Source organism: Eutrema salsugineum, unplaced genomic scaffold, assembly GCF_000478725.1.
Source record: "Eutrema salsugineum unplaced genomic scaffold, Eutsalg1_0 scaffold_16, whole genome shotgun sequence".
Taxonomy (NCBI): Eukaryota; Viridiplantae; Streptophyta; class Magnoliopsida; order Brassicales; family Brassicaceae; genus Eutrema; species Eutrema salsugineum.
The window spans coordinates 4,882,677-4,889,697 of NW_006256858.1; the positions used below are offsets into that span (position 1 = coordinate 4,882,677).

General features: G+C 39.1%; 1 long non-coding RNA gene across 5 annotated transcripts; it reads right to left on the reverse strand.

The window, feature by feature from the left end:
* Window positions 1-4,143: 4,143 nt before the first annotated feature.
* LOC112087779 lies at window positions 4,144-6,925 on the reverse strand. Of its 5 annotated transcripts, none has more exons than XR_002900259.1 (8): window positions 6,432-6,925; window positions 6,233-6,256; window positions 6,012-6,128; window positions 5,715-5,754; window positions 5,485-5,551; window positions 4,750-5,210; window positions 4,515-4,636; window positions 4,144-4,398 (listed from the first exon to the last, which is right to left on the reverse strand). It is a non-coding gene; the product is annotated as an uncharacterized LOC112087779 (long non-coding RNA). The 5 variants fall into 5 exon arrangements; XR_002900262.1 differs by having other exon boundaries at window positions 4,515-4,664; XR_002900260.1 differs by having other exon boundaries at window positions 4,515-4,678.
* Between the last annotated feature and the right edge of the window lie 96 nt (window positions 6,926-7,021).

Consider the following 7,021-nt stretch of genomic DNA (forward strand, 5'->3'; position numbering starts at 1 on the left):
AAATTTTTGGCACCGTTTTCGGGGAAGGCACGCGTTTTCTTTTCCGCAAAACCCTAAGAAAGGTTGGTAAATCGACTCTAGAACCCCTTTTTCTGCATATTTCCATTTTTTCGGTTATTTTGTTTCCATTCCAGAAGCAATGGATCCTATAAATCCTAGACCACCTATGTATCGCCTACCTCACTAGGTTCTCCAGCAAGATGAGAATGTCCAGCTCAGTAACCGATTGAGTCAGCTTGAGGGCGTAATCAAGCAGTTCATAGAAGCTCAATCAACGGCTACAACCGTTCTAAACGAAAGGATTGACGGGATATCGAAACTTTTCAATGAGAAGATCGATAACCTAGCTTCACAAGTCAAATCAATAGAAGAACGAGCAACCAAGGACGCAGCTATGATCGCTAACAGGTTCGACAGCATGGAAGAAGAGCAGGCGACGCACACCTACGAGCTTCGCAACACTAAAAACAAAGTGATGGACCTGGATTTTCAAACTTGATGATGTGGACAAAGCCCTCAACGAAGCTAAGAACGAGTCTTATGACTTCACAGTCGAAGTTTTAGAGAAGGTTTACAAATTCATTGACAAAACCGAAGAGCTTGACTCAACCATGGACAAAGTAGTCTATGCTCTTGATGAAGTTGAAGAAAAGGTTGAGGAGATCATACAAGGACTTGGAGAACAGATTCCAGCAGCCAAAACTAAATACTCAAGTCCAGGGAGGAAATACACCAAGCCAGAAGACCCAGAAGATCATTCAGGAAGCAAAGGAACAAGAAACAGTAGACTATCAACTCGGAGACACTTTCCCGCGGTCGCGTGGCCTGCGACCGCAGCCAAGAAGCTTTCTCCCGCGGTCGTGCTCGACCTACCTGCAGCCCATGGACGTTTTCCCGCGGTCGCGTCTCCTGTAGTCAAGGCCAACCGAAAAAACGTTCCAAAACAGCTCCGTTCAGTTCATACAAGCAGTTGTGCGTCTGATACACCTCCTGGAATGACTAAACCCCTCCATCAACAACTAGTTTACTCAATCAGCACCCAAGGATCTGAAGATGAAGACAAGCCATGGGCCTGCAACATGGCCTTGTCTTGCGAAGATGAGTATGAAGAACAATACTCTGAAGATGAAGAGTATTGGTTGTTTGTAGAAGATCCAAACGCAAGATATTCCTCAGAAGACAGTTCAGGAGAAATTCAATGGATCACCAACAACATCAGTAGGGAGAAGCTCATAGAGTTCAACAATATGGTCAGGTCATTCCCTGCTCACCTAAGCTTCGATGAAATTTGGAAGCTTGGTCGTTTGCAAGTCTTTTTCAGGATATACATAGATACTTTATGCGAGTCTAAAGAGGATATACATAGATACTTTATGTGAGCTCGATACATGACATCACCTGAAGCAGCTGTCTATGAAATCCACCTTCAAAAACCTGAAGAATGTAGCCACTACACCAACAAAATCAGCAAGGAGAAGCTCGATGAGTTCAATGATGTAGTTCGAAATCTGCCTGAAGGAATCACCTTTGCCAGAGCTTGCAAGGACTTCATGATAGGCCACTACTTCTGTGAGAGCAAGGAATCAATCCCTGAAATAGAAGACTTGTTCAATCATGCCAGAAGAGGTAAACCTGTTCGAACACTTCACAAATTCAAAGGTGCAGGTCAGTTTTTCATCTCTTGTTCTATTAGAGGATAAATGTTTAAAAACGTGCTTTGTGATTCTGGAGCTTGTCTTAACATGATGTCCAAGGAAATTGCTGTGAGACTTGGTATTAAACACCTGCGCAGGACTAGAGCCAAGATTAGTCTAGCTGATGATTCCAATGCAACGTCTCAAAGAATAGGTCATGACATTCCTTTGAGAATAAGAGATTGCATCGTGCCTGTCGACTTCTACATTGTCGAAACGAGAGACGCAACACATCCAGTGATTCTCGGATGGTCTTTTCTAGCAACTTCCGGAGCTATAATGGACTGGCAAAACCAGAGGATTTCATTTGCTAATATCGACAAAGATGTCTTCACAGAAGCTGTCCCGTACAACAGCAAAGCAGGAAAATGTTCTGCAACAGAAGAGTTTGAAGAAGAACTTTGGAGTGACGAAGAACCTGCTAGGCAAAGCAAGGAGATGTCGAAAAAGAATTGTCTCAGGACAAAATCTTCTTCATTGGATTAAGCCACGTCCAACACCAAAAGTCGAGCTAAACGACTTAAAATAAAAGCGCTTAATGGGAGGCAACCCATTTAGGTATTCTTTTCTTTAGGATTTTTCTTTCTTTTTCTATTGATCTTTTTCTTTTTCTTAGTTTCAGGTGTTTCGTATAAAACAAAAAAAAACCAAAAAAATAAAAAAAAACCAAAAAGACCAAAAAGAAGGTTGGTCCCTGACTGTTCGGTCCAGCAGGAACCATGGAGAAGCAGGAAACAGGCTGCGATATAAGCCCCCGCGGTCGCAGGTGTTCTGACTGTGGGAAACACCTCTTCGACCGTGGCCGCGTCTTCCTGACCGCGGCCGGACACCACTTTACCGCGGTCGCGTGACCTCTGACCACGGCAAATGGTCGTTGAGATGATACCCGACCCAAAAAAAACCCACTACACCTCATTCCTACCACCTCATTCACCACCTATCACCTTCCCAAACCTCTTCGAATGAATCCGGTCTACCTCCACCAGCATCCCAGATCCAGGTAAGTTCTCTTTGGCTTTACCAATTCGATTATCTATGCATTTTTCTCATCCAATCTCGACTTGTTTCACACTGAGGACAGTGTGATTTAAGTCTGGATGAGTCTTGCATTATCTAAACTTTTTGCATTTTCCTTAAAGTTTTTCAAAATCTGTTTTCAAAAACAAAATATGTTTTGAAGGGAATGGTGAACATAAATCAGTGATAGTTGACTGTGTGCTTTTAGACTGCTCCTAGTGACATGCTCATTCATGATTTAGGACTAGACTAGGCGGTAGCTAAGCACATTTGAAACGAAGTATCCCAGAGGAATTTGAATGATTCGATTTAGATGAAGGAATACACTAGCTCTGTTTTATTTGGAGTTAATTTGGACTTAATTTTCTCATTGAAGCATTAGACCAGGGAAACGAATCATACATTCAGGACTCCTTTATCCTTTTTACCACTCTATGTTGATCCTGAATGGCTAGTTCATATTTAGCTAGTCCCCCACCTTAACCAATCCTCTTTCAAACCACATACACTCTTGTTTTCTATTGTCTTATATGCAGATATGTGTATAAACGTTGGATAGAAAGAGGAACGACGCAGTTTTTAGTCACCAAAGACAGAGACCTGCGATTTGCCGGAAAAGTTCCTAGAAGGATTCAACACAAGAAGAAGCTCAGTTTGCCTTCGAAAAATCTCAAATTTTGGTACAATCTCGTCCTCTAATCTCTCTTTCTTTAAAAGGCATTTCCTTTCTGAATGAAAAAAAAATCCGAAAATAGGAAAAAAAGGAAATAAAAGCCTTAGATAGTCTAGAGAGGTCGAATTTTAAGTCTCAAGGCAACTGGATTTCGATTTTATGGAGTTTTGGAGATCATTTTCTGATTCCCAGAAAGAATTTAAGTCTGGGGGAATAACTGTTTACAACAAAGGAGGAAGGATTATGCAACAACACTGGACAAGAAGAAGTGACGTCACTACAAGAAAAATGTACATTGTTAGCTCACGATTAGCGCTATCATATCGATTTGATAGCGTTTTCATGAACGCTGTGATTTCCGGAGCTATAATAGGGTGACCCTTATACGATAGTGTTTTCGGATTGTGCTGTAATATATACTTCTATTATATCGTTGAAATTGTATTGTTATTTACGATATAGTAACTCATTTTAAACGCTGTTCTATGTAGTATAGTAGCACTATTTGCATACTATAATATGGATTTTTGTCGCACGGTTTTGTTGCTATAGACTAATCTCTTGTAGCTCTTTTTTTGGCTACAGTATAACGTGTTGTAGCTCTTTTTCTGGGCTATAGTATACTGTTTTATAACATTTTTTCCAGGCTATTGTTTAATGTGTTCTAGTTTTTTTTTTGGTCACGACCTGTAGTTTTGCAAAATTATTTTCAAACCGAGAGAAACCTGCTTTCCAAAACTATATGAAATGAAACCAGCGTTTGCATTAAAAACACTCTTATTTTTATTAAACATCCAAACATGTCTTACACAAAACATCACAAGGACAAACATCATACTAAAAACAAGTCTTACAAAACATTAAGTCTTAAACATCATACCAAATGTCTTACAAAACGTGGTCATGGCTGCTTGAAGTGCTGAAGCAATTCTTTGCGTGAGAAGAGCTTGCCTAGCCTGGGAGAGAATCAATGCCATAAGTTGCATTGTTCCAAGCAACATACACACATAGTAACTGCAACAAACCAAAACCATATTGATGTATTGGGAATCTGTGATTACGTAATTCTCCAAAGTCATCAAGCAAAGGCATAATTTCAGAATTGCACCAAATCCAACTGAACAAATTACCTCAAGAAGATGTGATCATCTTGCAACCGGTTTTTGCAGCAGTTGTTGCCCTCTTCTGTTTTTTTTCCCAATATAAAAATCCACCAGGTTTGATCTTGTATCCAAAACACGTTCCAATTGTTCTAGAGAAAAGCTTATTGTAACCAAAACCTGCTTTTGATGAACTGTGCAAATAATAATCGACCTAAGAGTGTTAAACACAGTATTATTCATGTAAAGGACCAAGAAATCAAACCTGTAATGATGAGATGTAACTGAAACTGATTCAAGTCTCTCGTTTTGCTTAATGTGGTCTAAGTATTGCAACCATTCTTCTTTTCTGGAAAAAAATTGAGAAAATTAAAAAACTCTCAAGAACAGAGAGAAGGAATAAGAACTAAAACCAAAAGCTAATGAGATTAAGGAGAAGAAGAAACGTCAACTCTTTGCAGTCTCAAAAGCATCTTCACCAGATCACCCAATCCAATACACAAGCAAAATCAGAATCGAACTGAACACATAAGCAGACCGAGAGAGTGCAGACCGAGAGAGCTTATGGAAACCAAGTAATAAGCATCCACGCTTCTGAAAACAAACAAACAAAATGCAACTCTTTGAAAAAATCAAAACTTACTTCATTTATACAAGTGAACAAATCAGAAAACTCCCTATTAGCGGAGGCCTTATATACAAAGCTCCTTTACTCAGAGGAGGAACCTAAAACACCAAAAAAAAACCATAAAACCTTTAGGAGCTTCTAGAGATGAGAGCAAACTATGATAAAGAATCATATCAAAGCTTGCACAACCATACAAAGCAAATTAACATTGATTTCGTGAAGATCAAAACAAAAATTCACAAGTTTTATAAGTGATTATAAGAATTAAGAGAACAATATACATGTTAGAAGAATAGAAGCTGACCATGGACTAGTCATCAAACTAGCATTCATAAGTGATAAACCAATGAGAAAGGTAATTGACTTATAAACCTTAGCAGATGAGACACATGTAAACTCCGGAACTGAGATGTTCTTGTGCTCATGAGTTTGGGCATAACTGCAAATAACAATAGTTTGGCAGGAAGCATGAGAAGCCATAAATCATAACAAACCCAAAGAAGAAACATACTTCCTATTATTCCAAAATGACCACAAATCGATGATCATTCTAAACATCATCAAATTGAATTCCTACAGAGAAAAGTTATGAAAGAACTGACCATCTCCAGGGGAGAGCCCAGAACGGTTGCGTTAATCCATCTAGAAAACAAAAGAAAATCAGCGAGAGCAAAGAAGTATGTGTGTAAGAGGAACTCTTAACTAAAGATCATAATATAGACACATGTGATACTATCTATAACATAGACATTTAAACATAAAGAAACAATTATCAGGGATCATCGTTACATCTAATATGTCATTAGAGAATTGTCATTTCATATAGTTTAATGGCAGAAAGAAACTAATATTAGAGATCATGGTTGTTTTTTGACGGAAAAAAAGATCATGGTTCTTACTCTTTATTGGAAACACTTCAAATATGATAATCGAAGCAACATTCAAGTAAAACCATAAATTGATGCAAGGATATTCTTTGCAATAATGGAGTCCGACATTTTATGGAACCTGTTTTGCTGAAAAACACAAAAGACCAGATTAACAGAATCTACTTGTTTGAAGTTGCAATTCACAGGCCTAATGTGAAAAAAAATAAATATATATCTGTAAGAAAACCCACCATTTTCTGCAGAAGATTTTGCACCTGCGGACAAGAGTTGAAGGATTCAGTGAAAAAGTGATATTGGCTCAAAGTCAGAAGCATACCCACGAAAATAGATGCTCAGAACTAAGGAAAACAAAAAAAAAACAAAAACAAAAATCAGAACTAACCAAAATCCATCTAATCCTTTCCCTAGAAACCCAAGGTCTAAAAATACCAAAGTACGAGGATTTGTGGTCTTATAGCGGCAAGAGAGAGCGGTGGTGTGAAGCAGCGAGAGAGAAACAGAGGCGGCTAGAGAGTGAGTCAAAGAGAGATAGTGAGCAGAGAGAGGGATTCAGCGATAGAAATAGAGTCGCGACGAGACCAAAATCTTCATTATCAGTAATTTGAAAACCCAGAATTTTGAAGGTATTCTTAGATCCAGCAGAGACGCTCAGGGAAAGCCTAGATCTTCTGATGCTCTTGTCGGAGAAGCTGAGGGGGAGGCATTTTTAGAGAAGGAGCAGAGGTTGTTGAGAGATATGGAAGGGAGGAGCAAGGAAGAGGCGGTGGTGGCCACAGCTGTGGCAGAGGAGCAGTGCAGCAAGTCGCAACCTTTAAGCAGAGTTAACGAAGATGAGTGTAGATGGAGGACGTCGAGAGTACGATACCGATTCTGGATCTAGAGAGTCTTAGGAAATTTTGAGAGAGGCTAGGAAGAAAAATATAGAGAGAAACTGACAAAAGCATAAGAGTTTTTGGAAAAAAATTAGGTTTAGCGTTAGAAAATTGGTTAAATTGGAAGAAAAGGGGGCAAAACCAAAA